Source organism: Anoplophora glabripennis, unplaced genomic scaffold (genome assembly GCF_000390285.2).
Source record: "Anoplophora glabripennis isolate ALB-LARVAE unplaced genomic scaffold, Agla_2.0 scaffold30, whole genome shotgun sequence".
NCBI classification, from domain to species: domain Eukaryota; kingdom Metazoa; phylum Arthropoda; class Insecta; order Coleoptera; family Cerambycidae; genus Anoplophora; species Anoplophora glabripennis.
The window spans coordinates 241,624-263,625 of NW_019416226.1; the positions used below are offsets into that span (position 1 = coordinate 241,624).

Genomic DNA, 22,002 nt, shown 5'->3' on the forward strand with positions numbered 1-22,002 from the left:
TGATGCAAATCTTATGAAATGTTTATCTCGTTCAGAGAACATGTTATTTTCTTGGAATACCTTCTAGAGGAAACAATTAAGTAATTTTGCAACAATTATTGTTGTACTGTAAATGTTTCATTAACATTATTTTTCTTCATAAATGGAACTGAAATTTACGTAGGTATCTGCGATGCGGTTACAACAAATTCTGTATTTTTTTACGTTGAAAAAGAGTTTCAAAATAAATGCAACCTATAAATAAGATAAAACTAACAGAAACATTATCAACTACAGCAGAAAATTGCAAATGTATTGTTCTATTTATAACCACTAAATGAACCAGCATTTTGCGGTATTTTATTAATGAAAAGTATTAGTGCAGAATTTATAAAATGAAAAACAGTCAACAAAGTTGTATACTCTCTAGGTCAATGCAATACTTCTGAAATAATTATTGTGTCAGCAATTTTATTTTCCAGCATGTTTTGCAAAATACATATACAGTGTGGACTAATAAGAACTAAAACATCCTTCTAAAAATTTTTTGGGATGATTTTTTGGAATGATTTTTTTTATGTCGTGCAAACTTCTAGATGTACTTTTTGAATCAACTACGATGATCTAGATGGCAATCCATAACCTACTGCAATTTTTTTAGCGATTTTAAAAGCGATTTTTCGGAAAATCACTAGTTTTTTATAAAAAAAAAGGCTACTTAGCCTTACTCGGCATTATTTACATCCTTGCATCTTAAATTTCATCACTTTATACTGCAAAATATTTTTTTAAACATTTAAAGTTTTAAATTTATTAAGCTTCTGTTTCAGTTTTAAAATCTAGGAGGCATTACAACTGTCTGAAGATGAAAATTAACCAATTTTAGGTTCAATATTAGGAAATTGAGTAGCATCAGGTGAAGTGAAGTGAGTTGAAAAGAGAGAAGAATATAATTACAACTACCTAAATTCCCACTGGTTCTTCGAGTTTTCATGGTCGCTGATTACGAATCAGAAGTCACAATTGCAGAACTCAAAATGGCGGTTACAAGAAATGTCATTTTGAATTTTGTAATTCTGACTTCAAATTCATAATCAACCACTTCGAAAACCTGAACCAATGGGAATTTAGGTGTTTGTAATTTGATCTTCTCTCTTTTTGAATTTTCATCTGATGCTACTTAATTTCTGAATAACTACGAATACGGCAAACAGGCAATCTCTTAGAGAGGAAAGAAGATATTCGAACAATTCAAACTAATCTATTTCATGAAACAACAAACGATTCCTCGGAGAAATAAAAGGATATTCCAAAGATTCAAAATGGATTTTGAAAAAGGGTAGTATTTTCAGCTGCCATAACGAGTTTTGTGAAGAAAACATAACTTCAAATATAGCAAAAAAACATGTTTTTGTACTTTTAGATTAGGATATCTCTAAAACCTGATGTGATGAAGCAATTCTGACTTGGATTATCTTCATAAGAGTATAGTCTGGTTGTAGTTTAGAAGGTTAATCATACTTTATCATCAACTTTTCATCTTCAGGCATCTCCAATTTGTTCTAGTTTTTTTTAACTCAACTAAACCCTGTAGGAACACATTATTCTGAATTAAAATTCAAGAAATTTGATTTTCTGAAAGATCGCTTTAAAAAATTGGGGCTGTCATGGTTATTATTTTAACAGTTATATCTAGAAAATCCAATAAAAAAATGTTCATCCTTAATGGACCACACTATTATTAGTGCAACAAAATAATGTTTCTAACGACTGTCAAGTTTATTGCATTCTTGATCTTGCTAAGCATTAGACGTATGAAAATGGCCACCCTGTATGGTTAAGGTCATCATGGAAATATAAATTTTCTCACATATTTTCACTATTGTTATTGACAGTACACATCTCATGATATACATATTTAACATAAAATAATATAGACATTACAATTTTTCTGTAATGTGAGAAATGACCCAATTAGTTTCTGTATGTATTTTCTTCATTACTAGAAACATATTTATATTTACAATTCCACACGATGGTTTGAACGATACAATTCGCAGTATTTTTTAACAATAAAAGTTTTTATATTCAATGGATTTATTAACATTTAAAATTTATTGCCAAAGGTAACTTTATGGCCGCAATTTTTCATCAGGAAGGTAATTAGCAGTAAAATTTTACATGAGTTACGAATAATCACTTATTAGCTAATTATTTACATGGGTAACGTGTATCACATATCTTCAACATAAAATTCTTTGTTTCTTGTACGAATGACGGAATTTGTTTTTTTTTATTTACGCCAGTGTTAACAAATACTGGTTGAATTAGTTTCAAAGAAATATCGAATTACCAGCTAGTCATATTCATATCTCGGTGAACTTATTTATAGTTCTAGTTAATAAGTAACATATTTAACGAGCAATGTAAAACGTGCAAAACTGTTTACTTTTTATCATTCTGTATTTGCGCCTTATCAAAATTTACACAAATGGATAGTTTACCTTTGCGATAAAGCAACCCACTTACATAAAACGGTTATTGGTGGTATTGTATCTTTTAATATTCCTTCAACATAGTGAGTAAAATTAACAAATATACAGGGTAAATATTAAATATGTGCGTTGAGTATGTAGAGGCAATTACAAATTTGTATGCGAATCGTACGTCATTGCATTGTTATCAACTTGTGACGTAGTAGACGATGGACATTTTATTACAGAAAACGACTTACTTTTCTCTGTCTCTATATTAGTAAATAAAAAGATAGTAGCACTAGATTTTTGTTTAACTTCCTTATCAATAGATGGCACAGCTGTCAGCCAAATTCATTTTAGTTTTATACATTATTTAACTGACAGTTACATAATGATTTCATACAATGTAAAACAATAGAGGACAAGTTTTTTGTTACGTTATTTCATTATAATATTTTACTTTTATTTATTTCAAAAGTCAGTATTGGCACAATACAACACAAATCAGTAAGGACATAAACTTTTTTATAAATAGGTTTTTTATGGGTAGATTTATTGTACTGTGGTATAATACAAATTGGTATAGGCATATAAGGAATGTTGCCAATAACAGTTATTTTGTATGCGGTCTCAAACTACTTCTTTAGGACATGGTGCTATTTGTTTTCATCTGAATAATCTGTGTTCAGCAGTTTTCAGTTTTTCTTGAAGCAAAGTAGTAACTATATCGATTTTGTCTGTAAAGGTGTAAAAAGTAGTTTCTCGAACAAATTTAAAAATCCCCCTGCGTTCATAGACCCACAGAATACTTATTTTTAATATGGTGAACTCGCTCAAGGACAAAATTCTCCCAAACTTAGTTATGATCAATAGAATAATTATTAAAATCATTGAACTATACTCCGCGGTCGAAATTATAGAGAGTGACTCATCGCTAGCTTTTGGACTAGTAAGGGGGATGAAGTGTGCCGGGAACGAAAATCCATTGGCGTCTCTGCGTAAAAGGCAACAAGATATAGAAAATATTGAAAAAAGATAATAAAACATATCTAATATTTTTTACGGTTTGCTATAATCGGCACTTTGATCCATTTTAATTATTACAGCATTTTAAAACGTCCCAGTTGTGTTTTTTTAATTTATAAATTTATTATAGCAATGGAATTAGACCCCTCGTCTACGCTTATGCTATGACGTTTCTCAGGACGGGTAAATCAAGTCCGTTTACACCCACTAAAAAAGCATTTCCCTATTCCATACCAAGTGCAAAAGACAGAGATAGAATATAGATCGACGTTCAGTGTAACTCAGTCTATAGACGATTATAGATTCTGTCGATGTGCGTAGCGAGCGGCACAAAGATAAATAATATTGAACCGTATAAAAATCATTTTATATTTTATACGCATTATGGTAATAGTGTTTTTATATTATGTCTGAATCACTCTCTATAATTTCGACCGCGGGGTATAGATAAAACAAACCACTCCTAGTTTAATGGTTAATATTTAAAATAGTGGAATTGACGCCAGCGCCATCCAGTAGTTATGATTGCAATCTTACAATTACAGTTTTCCCGGATTTTTAGCCAAAATTCAAGACGGTTTCGGGTGGATGGATTGTGGATCAAATATTTAAAATGCGAAATCCCCGTTTTTGCCCCCATAGTTTTTTTTTACCCTCGAGTACATTTAAAATACCCGTTTTCGGGTAATTACCTGCACATTGGCATCCCTGCTAGAGACAGTCAAATTCATTTTGCTTCGAGGTTTCCCGCATGCGCGATTTGTACGTTTTACATACAGAGAAACCTAACCTATCAATTTAAATTTTGTGATTTAAGCAAAGTCGATTGGTTGTCTTTAGACACTATTCTTATCAAGAGTTAGGGAGGCGTGGTTGTTAACAGAGTCGTACTCGGCTCACTTTCTCAGTTTTCATTTAAGTCCTTTGCATTTTTGATAGTTACTTTTTTTTAAAGGTATTCTACTTCGTTGATAAAATAAGTTAAAGAAATGAAGCAAAATATATTTTTTAAATAAAGGCACATATTTGGATACTATAATTTCCTCAAATACTACTGCTTTTTCAAATTTTGAAAAATTGTGTTGGTAATTTTTGTCCGAAATATCTATCACCAATTATGATCACAATCCATTAATTTTTAAATTCACTTAAAAAAAAATTGTATAATTTTTTCTTACTTTTCATTTCTTTCAATAATTTTATGCTTTATTCGTTTAATTTTTTCTTAATTAATTTAAAAAAGGGAAATGTTGATTGTTGATTATTTACATAAATATAACGAGCGTTCAAATAAAAACGTGGTCAAGTTGGTTCTGAAAATTTGGACGTAGGGCGTAGCGTATAGCAAATGAACTTAAACGTCATCTGTCAAAGCGCTATATCGCCGCTATCAATTTGAATATTTTCGTTTTAAAAAGCGTTTAAAATGGTGTTTTCTCAAGAACAAAAAGTGTTTATCATAGAGTCCTACTTTAGAAATGGACGCAAGATTGGTGGAATATGGAAGTATTCTATTGTCATAGTTATATAGTCATTAACGTTATTGAAACTGACAGCTGCTATACAGCTCGTTGAGAAATGAGGTTAAGTTGGTCGTTATAAGCTACTCCCTACGTCCAATGTGTCAGAGCCAATTTCGACCACGTTTTTATTTGAACGCTCGTTATATGTAATTTATTGATAAATGTAGAAAATGGCAAGAGCAGAAAGAGGCCATAGAAATGTTTATGAAGATATTTAATAATTTTTTTAACGTCTATCGTTTAAAAATATGCTTATAGTTATTTAACTTTTTTTCTTTCCATCTTATATAAAAAAGTTAGAGTTTAAGAGGTATGTGTAACACTGGCAACACTGCACAACTTATCTACGTTATGCGTAACCGCGTATTTTAAAGTAAAATCAGCGGTTCTCAACCAATTTTCTAATAAATTCTTTATTTTAGATTTATTTCCTTAACTTTCTCGCAAAAACATGTTCTATACAGTAACCTGTACTTCTATTTAAAATATGTGTACACCGCGTACATGTTTAACTTTCGCCCTGTATATGCTGCTCATCAGAGAAAGAAATATACACAATACCATCAGAACTCGCGAGAGAGAAATATTAACATCTGTATGTTACAGTTACATAAAACTATCTTATGAATATGAATAGAAATCATTTCCTTCATCTAGAAACATAAATCTCCATCTCAAACAACCAACTGTTACGAAAGTGAGATAATTAAGATAATGATACAGTTTGACCGGAATGAATTTCACCTTACTGTTAAATTTTCGTCCAACTGCACGTATTAAGTAATTAAATAGGTATTTAATTTCGGATAAATGATCTTTATCCGATATATTAACGTAGACTAATCAATTTTAATTGAAACCGAAAACTAAATTGCTGTAATAAATAACTGCTATTTGATTAATGTCTGCCTCCATCTGTTATATTCGATCTCACGATTCAGTTTTGTGGTCAATTTGCACTTTGTCTTTTTCCGTGAGGAAAAATGTCGGTACAATTGATAAAACGAATTTTCAAGGAAAAGTGGGAGGATATGGAATTTTAAAAAATTGCAAGTCGTCGCAACGCAGCGTAATAGTTTTTAATGAACATCACATCATTTTTGAGGCAAAATATTTAACAGACCTATTTATATTTTAAATTTGCTATTAAGTAAATATTATTTATTAAATGTACGCAAATAGTAAACACCAGATGTGTAACTAGTGCCTACATAAACTTGCAAAATATGTTATGAAATATTACCAAAGCATTCGTACGTATTCCAAATAAGTAATACTTGATTATCAACATAACAATTTACTATGTATGTCATTAAATATTACTTGAAGGCATGCAAATATTGTGTTGCATTCATTGAATAATAACTGTTGTTACGTACGTAATTCAAGACTATGTTTTGATTTATTATATTCATATATTGTTTAAAAATGAGATTTCTTCCATTCCTCAAAAATAGCAAACTATACGCGCCATCTAACGATTTTACGTAGAATTTTATGTTTCAAGTGGAAAATAACAGATGTCTCAATGTCAATACATTTCGTGAAATCCCTAAACTGACTGTTCTTCAAACTCTTGATAAATATTCATGCAAAATAAGTATGAATTATGTGACTAAAATATATAGTTAGGCTCCAAGAGCCGAAGAAGATATATCACACGGTAAGAAAGTGTTGCTGCACTGTAACGTATTATAATTCCGTTATCTATACAGGGTGATCCATTATTAACGGTACGGAACGGCGGTATATAGGAAACTAGACGTGCTACGATTATGGGGTAAAAAATCTATTAACAAATACGGCCAAAAGAAACTGATTCCAAATATTTTCAAGTTTCGAGCTAGAGGGCGCAACTGCTATAGTTATAGAAAATTGTCGTTTTTCGAAATTTCGCTTATATAACCTAAGATGAATATACACTTTTTAGATACACTGTTAAACCCTTCACAAGTTTTGTTTGAACTTTTTTTTGTGATTACCATAACAACGCCAGTATGAAGGGCGCCATCTTGAAATATTTAAATTGTCATAACTTCTAAATGTCTTCATCGATTTCAAGAAACGACGGTTCATTTTAAAGAACTATTAATAAAATTTACATATATGATATGGGAATAAAAATATTATTTGTCATTGTTATTTATAGTCTGTTAAGAAATGAAAGAGAGTAATAAAAGCTCATTATGTATGCAAATCGTAAATAAATGTAGTACTGGTGCTTATATTCAATATTTTTATATCATGTTATATCGCTATAGTTGAGGTGTACTTTTAAAAAAATTTTGTGCGATCGGACTGTACTAAATTGTAGCAGGTAGCTAAAATTTAATCCCCGACAATCCGTCTTTGTCTATGCCGCTTCAATTTCTCGGTCCATTTCTCTTATAAGTAAACAATATAAAAACAGCATTTCAAAACATGAGGCTACTTTAAGCATCATAACCGGGTTAAGAGGGTTTTTAGTCATTCAAATAAAATTATTCAATATTATTATCAAAATATTTATTTAAATTTAATGAATAGACTTTTATTCCACACAAAAATATATGTATTTTGAAAATTCAAATTATGGTGAGTAAATGTAGTGTTGTATAAATGTACAATAAAGAAAATAAAAAAGTAGGTATATTAAAATTCATCCTCTGAATATTCTGATGAATTATCTTCGTCTCCTAGATTGATAACGATAGGTTCCACAGTAACGTCAATTAAATTATCGAGTTCCCACATTTTCTCCTCTTCTTTTTGTACATGATGTATACATCTTTGCCAGTTATCTGCAGTTACTCGTTCCAAGGAATTTTTTAACACAATTTTCACGTCACTTAATTTAAACGTATTATTTTGCGCTACATCTCCTTTTACCTGCGCCCAGATTAATTCGATTGGGTTAAGTTCACAGTGATAAGGTGGTAAGCGTATTACCGTTATTTGGCGATTTGTTGCCATTTCATCGATAACATATTTTTTCTGATCTTTATTAAGATTAACAAGTGTCAAAAGTTCCTTTTTCACCATATTTGTTTCAAAAGAAATATTTTTCCGGATAACCATTGAATTATATCGGCTTTCCTCCAAGCAGTCGTAGGCGTCCGTTCGGTCTGCCGTGAATGGTAACTGGCATTATCCATGACAATTACAGACCCCGGAGGAATAAGATCCAACATCTGTGTAAAATACTCTTCGAAAACATCTGCGTTCATGTCTTCGTGATAGTCACCTGTATTTTTAGATTCAAATAAAAGTAAACCGCCATCTACAAAACCACTGGCACTACCTATATGTGTCACTATTAATCTTCGCCCTTTACCTGAAGGTGCCTTGAACCTTGTTGAAAGTCCATCCTAAAATGCTTGTCGAAAACTTTTTACATTTTTATCTTGCCATACTTTTGTTACAGTATATCCCTCGTTGACCCAAGTTTCGTCTAGATAATAAATATTCCTCCCTTCGTCACGGAATTTTCTAATTGATCTTAACTAGGATCTTCGCCAACAAATAATTTCATCTTTATCGATAAGAACTGACTTCCTGTTCTGCTTTTCCCAGCAAAAATTCAACTCTCGTAAGACGGCCCATAATTTGCTTCTACTGAAAAACATTTAATTTTTTAGTAAACGGAGTAAATTACAAAACTTTTCAAATTAGCGTCGTCTACCGTTGTGTAGGAAAATAATATTTTTATTCCCATATCATAAAAATAAATATTAATAGTTCTTTAAAATGAACCGCCGTTTCTTGAAATCGATTAAGGCATTTAGAAGTTATGACAATTTAAAAATTTCAAGAAGGCGGCCTTTATTCTGGCGTTGCTATGGTAATAACAAAAAAAAGTTCAAACAAAACTTATGAAGGGTTTAACAGTGTATCTAAAAAGTGTATATTCATCTTAGGTTATATAGGCGAAATTTCGAAAAAACGACAATTTTCTGTAACACTATAGCAGTTGCGCCCTCTAGCGGTGAAGTTACAAACTTGAAAAAATTTATATAATTTTTTTTGTTATTTTTGTTATATGTCTAATTGTAACAGATTTTTTACCCCATAATCGTTTCCTATAGACAGCCGTTCCGTACCATTAATGGATCACCCTGTATACAGTTATAATTAATGCAAATTTATCAATATGATACCTAAAGATTGCACCAATTGTAACGAATCGTTAGATAGAAATTGTACAAGAAATTTCCGAAAATGTCTTTCGATCTCTGCTGGCGTGTTGGTAGGTTTATTCAATGAATAGCCATATAATTTTCACACCAATGAATAACGCACCATTATATTTGCGTAAAGGTGTGTGTACGACGGCATAGCAGCCCCCCCATGTACCGTAAAACAGTTAGGTATGCATTTCGTTTGACTGTTCCGGATGGTCGATTGCCTATTTGATGGCGCAATTCCGGTTAAGCACAGGACAGGGCTCTCCCACAAGGCCACCCTACAACCCAAACAAATAAGGTGACTCCGTACATAATTAATGCAAATGAAAATTTTCCTTTAATTCCATTTTTTGTTTATAGTTTCCGTTGAAGTATTAGATTGATATGAATCTTTCAATAAGCAACAAAGTATTTCTCATGTATAAGAGATATTAAGTGGTAAATAAGTAGTATATTGCACAGCTGTATTAAAATTATGGATAAAAAATTAAAAGTGTTGCTTCCGGTAAATGTTCTTTCTAATAAGATTGAAAAACTTTGTCCGAATGAGGTTGGGGTCGAAAAAATCATCGATACATCCCTGCCCCCAGCTAACCTAACGCAGCAGCCACCATGGAAATGTATTCACATAAAATTAACAGATAAAAATGCTGGATGTGTGTTTTTAGCCTAATAACATACAAGTTACTTTCTTCAGTTCGTTCGATACTTGCTTATTCCGGTGCGACAGATTTTTACTCCACGACTTCTTGCGGCTATGCTAATTTCTCCATTGCGTGATGTGAATTACAAATAGGAACGGTTAAGTGTGTGTGTTAATGGATTTTCTATTTGGTATGTATGAGTTTTGTTCTTCTAAGTTGAACTGTTCGTGCACTGCCGACTAGTTGTCTTTCAAATAACACGAAAGGGGATATTTACGTCCACTTAGCTTTTTAAAATTGAAATTGACAAGTTGTACTAAGTAAGAGTAACTTTAACAGGAAAATAAAAAAAATAACAAGCGTCTCAAAACGTAAACACCTATAAACAGTTGCAGATTTTCTTTAGTTTTCATTATATTTACAAAAAATGATATATGTATATTCAGAATATCTTGACACTTTCACTTTTGCAAGTTTCAGGTCAAACAATGAAACAGTTTGTTTTGCATTTTTTTCCTACAATTGAAAGGTGTAGTCAGTTTCTGAATTTTTAAAAAAATTTAAATTAACAATCACTGAAAAATTCATTGCTGCAAGACCCATTTTTTGTTTTTTTTTGCACTTTTGAGTATGTTTATTTTAGCAAAAAGGTAAATGTCGAAACGAAGAAAGTGTGTTTTTTTTTTTAATATTTGTGGTTATTTAAGATACAGAAAGGTAAGCTTTCACCAAATTTCATCAAAATTAAATTATTTTTGCGGAAATGAAAAATAAAAAACGAAAAAAATATTTTTCGCAATTTTCTCGGAAATTTTGAGGTTATGTGGTTATTTAAGCCAGCACAGAAAGTTATAGTTTCACCAAGTTTCATCAAAATTCAATTATTTTTGCGGAAATGAAAAAAAAAAACAAAAAAAAAACGATTTTTCGCATTTTCCTCGGAAATTTTGAGGTTATGTGAAAAAGTGACCTCTACAGAAGTTATAGATTTTTGCATGATCTACAACTTTTATATTGGATACATTTTTTTGACATCAACTTTCTCCGGAAATCGCAATAGTACCATTTTTCACTCCTTTCCCACAATGAAACAGTTTCTTTTATATATTTTTTGTACAATTAAAAGGTGTAATCAGTTTTTGATTTTTTTATGATTTAAACAAATTATCAACTATTACTCAAAAATTCATTGTTGTAAGACCCATTTTTTGTTCTTTTTTTTTGCATTTTGAGCACGTTTTGAATTGTGATTATAGATTTTTTTATTTTACAAACAAGCATATGTTAAAACGAAAAAATTAGACAGGTAGAACTCTGTACGATAATTTTTCAAAGTACATACATACCTACTTAGAATTTTTTTTGGAAAAAAATGTTACGGACCAGAAAAAATGAATATCTCGGAAACTTCTCAATTTTTTTGTTTAAGAAAATTTATGGTTATTTAAGACACAGAAAGGTATACTTCCACCAAGTTTCATCAAAATTAAGTTATTTTTGCCGAAATGAAAAATGAAAAACGAAAAAAAATTTTTTTCGCGTTTTTTTCGGAAATTTTGAGGTTATGTTAGAAAGTGACCTCTACAAAAGTTGAATATTTTTGCACAAGCTACAACTTTTGTATTGGATTTTTTTTTTTTGACGTCAACTTTCCCCGGAAATTGCAATAACACCATTTTTTACCCTTTTTTAACAATGAAACAGTTTCATTTGCATTTTTCCGTATAATTGAAAGGTGTAATCAGTTTTATATATCAATAATTACTGAAAAATTCATAGTTGCAAAACCCATTATATGTTTTTTCTTGCATTTTTGAGCATGTTTTTGAATTGCGATTATAGATATTTTTATCTAAGAAAATTTATGGTTATTTAAGACACAGAAAATATACTTTCGAAATCAAAAATGAAAATCGGAAAATATACAAAAAAGTGACATCCACGAAAGTTGTAGATTTTTGCATGATCTACAACTTTTATATTGGATACATTTTTTTGACATCAACTTTCTCCGGAAATCGCAATAGTACCATTTTTCACTCCTTTCCCACAATGAAACAGTTTCTTTTATATATTTTTTGTACAATTAAAAGGTGTAATCAGTTTTTGATTTTTTTATGATTTAAACAAATTATCAACTATTACTCAAAAATTCATTGTTGTAAGACCCATTTTTTGTTCTTTTTTTTTGCATTTTGAGCACGTTTTGAATTGTGATTATAGATTTTTTTATTTTACAAACAAGCATATGTTAAAACGAAAAAATTAGACAGGTAGAACTCTGTACGATAATTTTTCAAAGTACATACATACCTACTTAGAATTTTTTTTGGAAAAAAATGTTACGGACCAGAAAAAATGAATATCTCGGAAACTTCTCAATTTTTTTGTTTAAGAAAATTTATGGTTATTTAAGACACAGAAAGGTATACTTCCACCAAGTTTCATCAAAATTAAGTTATTTTTGCCGAAATGAAAAATGAAAATAGGAAAATATACAAAAAACTGACCTCCACGAAAGTTGTAGATTTTTGCATGATCTACAACTTTTATATTGGATACTTTTATTTGACGTAAACTTTTGCCATTTTTCACCACATTTCAACGCCCCAAATCAACCCTCCACCAACTCCGCTTACACATTTATTCTTTATATGTTTATTATAAGCCCCTTTACCATTTCCACTATAAAAGTCCAAGTAACAATATGTTTTCTCTAAGTGTAATTTAATTGGACCATTCACAGAAATCGCAGTTTAAATCGAGTAGCTTCAGTTGTCCAAATGTGGATTCGATCTCTTGTGGCGGTGGAATTTTATTTGAAATGTTTTATGTCATTACACAAGTAGGTAACTAATTCTGTTGAAAAAGGTCTATGCTAAAGTTACAAATCAATTCAACTCAGATTTTCCTTAAATTTATAAAGTTTTCCAGGTTACACAATAAAATTATGTGGTCCAATTACAAAGAGAACAATTCTTTAGACCTTATTGAGGAAAAGGTCCTATGAATTTTGTGTCATATACCACCTAGTTTTAAAGAAATTTTAATTATTTCAAAACTGAATCCACATCCTTTGTTACTCATGGTGCAAAAGTTCAAGAAACAGATATTTACGTATAAGCAACAGTCAGCGAGAAAGTCAGTCATCCGGTCACACTATTCAAGTATTCTATTAACACCATTTTGTTTTGTTTACGAGATTTGTGTTATTTCCATTGATGGTTAACTATTATTGCCATTATTTATCATTACCATAGAAAATCGGGCCTAGTCAAGCCATCTACAATAGTTATTTACTTGTCAAAATCAGAAAGTGCTACTACAGGGCGAGCATACAAAAAGCGAGTGCCCTGTGAATAATAATTTACTAATTTGATAATAATAGAAGTACAACAGAATTTTTATTGGTCATATATTTATACCAATAATATAACTTATTTGTTATTAATATTTGTTAGCTTCAGGTTGGGTTTTTTCATTTTCTGCATTACGAATTTTGCTGTGTTTATTTGCTTTATTCTGAATAGAATTTTCGACATAACTTTCTGCCACGGTAAAAGATTTCCATCCCCTGCGACGCTTCAAACTTGTGAAATCCTTAGGTAACAGTGATCGGTAAATACTCTTGGGTAAATACTCTACAGTTGTGTAAACAGAATGAAATGTTTACCTCTTCGCTGTCATCGCCATTCATCGTTAAAAAACATATAAAAATATAATTGTCAAAACGTTAATCACTTTTGCTGACAGACAACTATGATTGATTTGATTTACACTGATTGTTCTTCAAATGCAGTACGAACATAATTATACCAAGGGCTTAAATCAAGTATGCGAGATGGTCAGCGCATAAACCTGGACAGTTCGTACAGAGAATATTAATATTTCAGCGCAATGAATCATGGAAAACGCATACAAGAGGAGAAATTCAAGTTCCATAACCTGCTCCAGTAGATTTTAGGAAAAATCGGATGCAATTCACTTGTTTCATTAACCGCTTAACCCCCTTTCCCTAGAAGGGTTTCACTTAATCGAATCAAGTTCAACCATAAAGCGGCGCAAATGAGAGAACGTGGATTCTTCACACACTTTTATTGGGTACTAAAAGTGATCGTTACAGGTTCATCACCTGTTAATGTTTAATTAAACTCTTCTGGTGACTTACTTTGTGCAAGTGAAGGGGGAGCATGTCCTATGAGCGGTATATTGTTTTTAACAGGTGCTGTGAGTGCGATCTTTACTAATTTTAGAGTAAAAGCCAAACAAAAGTTAATTTACTTTTTTCTTAGATGCTAAATTTGATGCGGTTAAAAAGAAAACGATGAGATTAAGTATCAATTAAAAATTAGAGTTGTAGCAGCAGATGTAACGGTTATACAGGGTGGAACCGTTTTGCAGATACATGTATTGGTATCTCGGAAATTATATGGGATAGAAAAACGACTAAATAGTGACAGTTTGTACGTCATTCTGTCACTAATTTATTTATGATTACAGAACGCTCTATTTTTTATTTTACGAATTTCTAAAACCTGTAAAAAATTTATAACAGCACTTTTATCGAAGAACATCATTGTGGACTGGAGATTTTTGTTTTAATGTGATTTCTTTTACAATTTTCCTGCTTAAAGAATGCTCTTTTAGTTCAGCACAAAACTCGAGCCTTAGAAAAAATAAGATGATCAGAAGATGAAAAAAGAATCTGAATCTATGTTGAATTTTTTTATCGATATAAAAAATTATGTATTTTTTTTCAAAATTGATCGAAAACCTGAGCAACTCGAGCCAGTCTGGCACGCCATTAAATTAGCATAATATTCTAAAACTTCCCTTATAGTTTCCGAGATCTTAATACACACCCAGTATGTTCTGAGTTTTCACAGTAAAGCAGCGTAGGAAGATTTATTAATTAGCGTACAAAAAATTGTGAAAGTAACAGTATTCCAAAAATTGAATGTTTGTTTTCACATATAATTTAATTTAATCTTCTTTGTGCTGCGTAAGTGTAAAAAACCGTTTGTATACCATTAAAATAGCCTCGTCGAAATCAAACCACTTTCCTTTTCATCCGATATACTTTCAAAACTTGTTAATGAACAACAAATGACTACTAAATTTGAAATCTTTTACCGATGTTTCCAACATATTGAACTTAAGATGATGCAATGGAAATTTATGTGAATATACAGCGTGATCAATTAGTTAAGGCTATATTTGAGGCTAAAAGTCTTTTAATGAATATAACCAAAAGAATTGTTATAAAATATTTTTAAGTTCTTTCCTCCTTTAAAGATTTTTAGCATTTAAAAAATTCTAATCTCTGATTGGCTGTACAGAACCCATCATATCGAAATGATGAATAAAATAACACGATCTACTAGATCAGTTAGCTTCAGCTCCTTCACATAAGCAGGCGTGTTAAGTGTTGTTAGTGGTTTCCAAGCTGGTTGTGAATAACACAGCCACACAAAAAATAGTGTCTACTTTTCATGAGACATATGTTATCCGTAGTATTTTTGCCTTCTGATCACGAATCCGGCGTCAGAATTGAGCTATCACATCACAGGAATTTCCTAACCTCAAAAAACAGGTCAAAAATAGCAAAAATTCACGAAAAAGTGCTAGGAAAAGTATACATTTTTTTTCTATATTCAAATGTTCATTTATATGGTTGAAACCCCGCCGAACGTGAATCCTCGGTCAGAATTAATTATTCTTTTTCTAACCTAAAAAACGGGTCAATTAAGGTCAGATATCACGAATTTTAAAAAAATAATAGATTCACGCCAAATTTGGTATACGGGGGTTTTCGGGGTTACTGATCACGAATCCGAACTCAGATTTACAAAATTCGTTTTTAAAAATTCAATCAATCACCTATGTACTTTAAGAAGGTTAAAACATGATTCATGATTGGGTACTCCGGTTATAAAGTAAACAAAAACATTACAAAAATAATTTCGCAATTCTGACCTCGAATTCGTAATCAGCGACCCCGAAAACCGCCGTATACCAAATTTGACGCGAATGTGTAATTTTTTTAAAATTTGGTCGGCCACCTTGGATCCGCCTTCTTGAATTTTGCAAAATTGACCTCGGATCCGTGATCAGCGACCCCGAAAACCCTTGTATACGAAATTTGGCGCGATTATGTTGTTTTTTGAAAATTCGTGATATCTGACCTTAATTGACCTGTTTTTTTGAGGTTAGAAAAAGAACCATCAATTTTGACCGCGGATTCACGTTCGGCGGGGTCTTAATCATATAAATGAACATTTGAATATAGAAAAAAAAAAATTTTGTATTTTTCCTAGCACTTTTTCGTGAATTTTTGCTACTTTTGACCTGTTTTTTGAGGTTAGGAAATTCCTGTGATGTGACAGTTCAATTCTGGCACCGGATTCGTGATCAGGAGGCAACAATACTACGGATAACATATGTCGCATGAAAAGTACAGACAACTTTTTTTTTTGTTGTTTTGTAATTATTCAAAATATGTTACAATAAAGAGATTTGCTTGAACAACTAGCAGATGTACCGTGTAAATTTTTTTAATTCTTAGCACTTGTTAGTGTATGTAAAGACATAAAAACTTATTATAATCTACTTTAATTACCAAACTCGCTTGTTGATTAAACATAAATTTGTTTGTATTTTATTTTTATACTCATGCGTGTTGATTTTGCAACTTCAATTAATGTAATCATTGTTTACATAAAATCTATATAAGCTGTACGACAAATTTTGACAGATGGTAGCTGGGTAAATTTTAAACATTTTTTCTTATATGAACATGGGTCCGATTCGTTTTTGTTTAGAAGTTACAAGCATTTTAAAAATATAATTTCATATTTCAATCAAAGTAGCCTGATAAATAAAAATGAGGGTTGCTATAACAATAATAATTATTATTTCTGTCATTTTGTTTATTCATTTGACACTTAGCGTTAAACTGCTAAATAAAAAATGGGAATGCCAGACAAGCAGCTCGAGAATACCGACGAAGAAACCCAAATAAACATCAACCTACCCATCCAGTCTTTAGTGCATCATTTCGTAGACTTCGAGAAGAAGGTAACCCTCCTCCAAAAAAAGCAAAAGGTGTCTTTGGGTATCCCATTTAGCGAGTATAAAAATTGAAATGTCTTCAAAATACACAAATTGTGTTGAGAGGTTCTTTGGATTGCTAATTACGATATATGGACTACGTCATTTTGAATTTCGTAATTTTGCCTTCAGATTCGTAATCAGAGACCCAAAAAACCCCACTACACAAAAATTCATGCATTTTAAAGACATTTTAATTATTTCGTCCGCCATATTGAATCCGCCATTTTGAATTTCGTGATTTAGAGTCCAGATTCGTAATCATAGACCCAAAAAACCCCATTACAAAAACATTCATGCATTTTGAAGACATTTCAATTTTCTTGTCCGCCATTTTGAATTTCGTGATTCTGAGACCAGATTCGTAATCAGCGACCCAAAAAACTCTTCACATCTAAGATTCATAGGAATTGAATGTCTTTCGCATCTCTAAGCTCTTTAAATATTGGTTGGTTCCTCTAATAAGCGATGGTTTCCCCGGCATTTAAGGGGGTGGAGGAGGAAAGGAGAGTGAGGGGGTTGGTCCGTTTAGGGTGGAAACGATTCAGTATTGCTAGTAGGTACTAAAAAAATGTTTTTCAGCCAAAAATAAATTAGGCCAAAAACCGGCCTTAGGGGCCCTCCTCCTTTTGAGTTTTTATTAGTATTTATTTAACACTATAGCAAAATAAAAAGCGAGCATATTTAACAAAATTGTAGTAAAGTTAAATACATATAACACTAAAATACAATTTATTGAAAATACTCCACAGTGTGGAACATTAACAGTCTTTTTGGTGCTATTAAATACAGTTGTTGGGCAAAAATGCAAATCCAGACAAGTACATTTTTCATCATTTCTAAAAAACGCCAAAAGCAAATTTCACCACGATCCTCAAATATCATAAAGAAATCCTTGACAGTCCTATATCCATATTACAATAATTACAATATTGATATTAAAACGTATCGACTCTTCTTTAAAATTGAATAGACTTATCTGGTTTTGCATGTTTGCTGTTTATTTACTGTTTAGTGTCTCGAATGAAAACATCCAGCATCAATTTAAAAAATTACTAACATTTAATAAAAAACTTTACAAATTATGATTACAACACATTACACATCGTATTTCGGTTTGGTAACATATCACGCATTTCTGAAGGACAACTTCCGATTCAATCCCTTTGAAAAAACACACTGGCGGACGTCCTTCTGTCCTCACCTTCAGCCATACTCTCGTCGAAGATGGCGATCCTCAAGACGACAATCTCGATGGCGCATATCATGAAAAGTGCCATAAACACGTCCATGTGGGTGGCGCTGTGTCGGATGGTAGTACCAGGCGGGTAATCTCCACTTATTCCCAAACTTTCCACGCTCGATAGTATCGAATAAAACAAGAACATCCTATCTTCCACTAAACAGATCTCCCGGGAACATTTTGGTGCAATTGAGCTTCGCCGCAAACATTTGTTTACCGTTTCACTGTCACACTGCACTTGTTTTGTTCGGAACAAAACGCCAGCCGCTGCTAGGGCTTCTAGATCTGCTGGGTTCTTGGTCGACACTAAGCTCTTCGGAGGAAAGTAAAAGTGGTATTATACAACTTCACTTTCTCAGGATATGTGGGTCAGCGATGTTGGTATACGAGGCTTGCTAGGTCGTCAAGTTGACTCGATTATACAATAACGTATTACCTAATAGGCGATTGTTTTGTTTTATAACTGATAACGGACGTCTCGACGCGTTACTAGTCCCGTTTGGTGTGACTTTAGAATTCTTGAAGTTTCTCCTTGGCTCAGGGTAAACTGATTTCTATTTAGTTGCCGAGTTATTAATATTTAAGTAGGAGAATGAGAATTCCAATACCAAATAAACAGTGGTAGCGGTTTAACTTAAAATAATAAATATCCATTTCGCGACACTACAAAGTTGTAGAGAGGATTATTTCCTACAAGTTTGCGTTCTAAATATATACAGTATGGTGCAATAATTTAATTTAACCCATTTTTTTCTGGTTTAAGTTGAAAAATGTCAGTGGTGGACGAAAAATATTGGACTGAAGTTGTAGAGGAAAAAATTCCAACGAGTTTTATTATAAACATTATTATTCAAGAGTAAAAAATAAACGAGGTACCTATTTAGTAGAAATAAATCATCTTTAAACTGAAGATGGCTTTAGACTAGCAATGGCTGCTCCCCCCAAGTGTTAAAAATAGAAAATTGTCATATAGAATTAATGCAATTTTAACAAACTTATTTGTATAGAGGTATTCATAATACATAATTCATTCACTCTTATATTATTTGGCTTTTTATCTAGGACAAAGTGATAAACACCAAATTTTTATGACATTTTATTTTTTTTAATGCAACAACATAGGTATATATTTGTCATTTTTAGATCCTTCTCATTTTCTGATTACAAAGATTCTTCTGATTACAATGCTCTCATAGTTTGCACAATATTTTGGTTTATTTTGACAAATTTTATGAGACAATTCATTGGCTACTGCTAAGAAATTTAATTAAATCCAGTAAATCGATACTTATTGATCCTGCACATTGTCATGTCTGCCATGAAATCACCGCGTGTGTTAATTGAAGGACTACAAGGTCCTTCCAAGGGACTACAAGGTTGGGGATGACTCACCCCTAAAATTTTACCGAATTTTTGTTTCATTGATCGAATTGAAAAATAGAAAATAATCAAAAAGTCAATTGGCCAAATAAATTTTACTTCACTTCTCTCCTAATTCTACAAAAAGAAAACAAGTACCTAGGTAGTTTTTAAATAAGCGAATATTGTATTAAGTAAAAAACACAAATACGTAATAAAAATAATAACTGATATTTTTTCAAGAACAATCGGAGGCAATTGTTGAAATATAATAATTTTACTACTAACTAACAAGTTTGAAAGATAAATTCATTGCCTACTACTGACTTTTCGATTATTTTCTAATGAACACTGTTAAAGTCTTGTGTCAGTTAATACGTTTTTTTCTTGAAAAGCATAAAGTTTTTTAAAATTTAACAAGAGTAAAAAAAAATTTTAAATTAAATTATGCTGTGAATTAATATTATTATTTCTCAATTCGGTCAATGAAAAAAAAGTTCGGAACAATTTTAGGGGTGAGTTATCCCCAATAAACACCTTATAGTGCTTCAATTAACTTTAAATCATAGTCAAAGAAGACCAGTAATAAGCCTAAATCATGTACCAAATTTGGTTCTAGTACGGTGAAGTGTTGCAAAGATATTATTTTTTTCGAAATTTAGGGCACCACCCAGGGGTGCAACTTTGTATATACGTAACTTTGGTTAAATTACAATATTTTGGACACCCCTACATGCACCTGCCCTACGTCGGTTCTTTTGTGGGACACCCTATATATTAGGCTACTTTTTTATAATTCCCAATTATCCAGCTTACTGATAGAATAAACTTCATTAAATGTGTTTTCCACATAGATCATATAAATCATTACACACATGTTCTTTATTTTTATGTACATCAGAATCTTCCATAGAAGGAATTACAAGGAAATCAAATTAGGACCTTTTATGGGTCATAAATTTGTCCCTTCATTAAGAAAAAAATATTTAAAGAAGATGTCCTTTGTCTAGAACTCAATGAAGTTATTATGAAACGCATCGAATTATTTGTCACTATAATAATTCGGGAAATCAAACGGTTCCAAAAAGGACAAATAATCGAAATGCAGCATTCAATTATTTTTTTATATATTTCTTTGAAATCGCAAGAAATGTTCCAAAAACTTTAGTCTTTATAGAACAAAGGAACAAAAATGGCATAAAAAAGTATTTTCATACAGCTTTTCAAATAGACACGGAAATCGATAAAATCTTAATCTGAAAATTTCGCATTCTTCAAAAAATATCAAAAACTAACAAATATATTTTCGATTTCTCTTAGTAAAAGTACATACTAAATTTGCTCCAATTTAACCATCTCTTCTATCTCTGATGGTTTCCGATGCAACGTTATCATATCATATTCATGACTTAATGGTATTTATTATACAGTGCGTTAAAGAAAAAATTAGATACGAAAAACAAATTTCAACCACCAGCATTTTTTATAATCACTCGTTTTTTTTAAATTAATTTGAAATATTGAAAATATTTAAACATTGACACCCTAAAATTGTAGGAGATACAAACTTGGGCAGTTTTAAGTAACCGACCCTGTATATTACAAAATGTTGTTTTAATTTAATTACTTAGAACACCTAAAAGTAACGCCTGTGGCTTTTATCTGAATTTTTCCTTGAGTAATTTTAATATAATGGGCTACATTTGGAAAAAAACAATATTACCGCAAACAAAATTATGATTCACTATACATATAAATTATACATGTACCGTAATATTATGTTATTACGTTACATTATGTTTTGTTTACATTAATGTAGTGTTTACGACTTTTTAATTGTCATCGTGAATGCTTTTAATTTGTCAAGGGCAGCGAACTACTAACTTCCATGAGGAAATCGTTGCTAAGGAGAAATTATAAAAAGAAATCATTAATTCATAACATATACATATTCTAACATGTTTTAGGTTTATCTGAGTGCTAAACAAAAAGTTATATTATTATTGTGAAACTACTTCATCATAAAAGCTGTTTTTGCGATTATGTTTGTAATAATTTTTTTTTAAAGCAGGTACATCACAATTGACCTGCATACAGGGTGATTCACACTTTATCTAAAAAAGGATATACCTACTGTGGATTTCTACCAAAGCGCCAAAAAGTTATAAAAAATGTTATTTTGAAAATTATTTAAGAATATTTATCTACACGCCACTGGAATTTTGTTTCGGCTTTAATACCTGACCTAGCGCGATGCACGCATGGTCAATCGGCATGGACAAAAAGTTTAAAGCACAAAAAGCGAAACGAATTTAACGAGATTGTAAATAAGTAGACATTTATCACAATTGTTTTATTTTAACGAATTCAATTATTGCTTTCATTATTGTTATTAATTCATGCCATTGTTAAATGTAATCAGTTAATTCTCGCAGTAAGAGTACCTAGCAGCTTTTGGCACATATCTATCAGAAAATA

At 31.3% G+C, this 22,002-nt stretch overlaps 1 protein-coding gene across 3 annotated transcripts in view; it reads left to right on the plus strand.

The window, feature by feature from the left end:
- Positions 1–22,002, plus strand: part of LOC108913044 — a 66,878-nt gene that overhangs the window by 5,856 nt on the left and 39,020 nt on the right. The gene's annotated exons all lie outside the window — the stretch shown is intronic.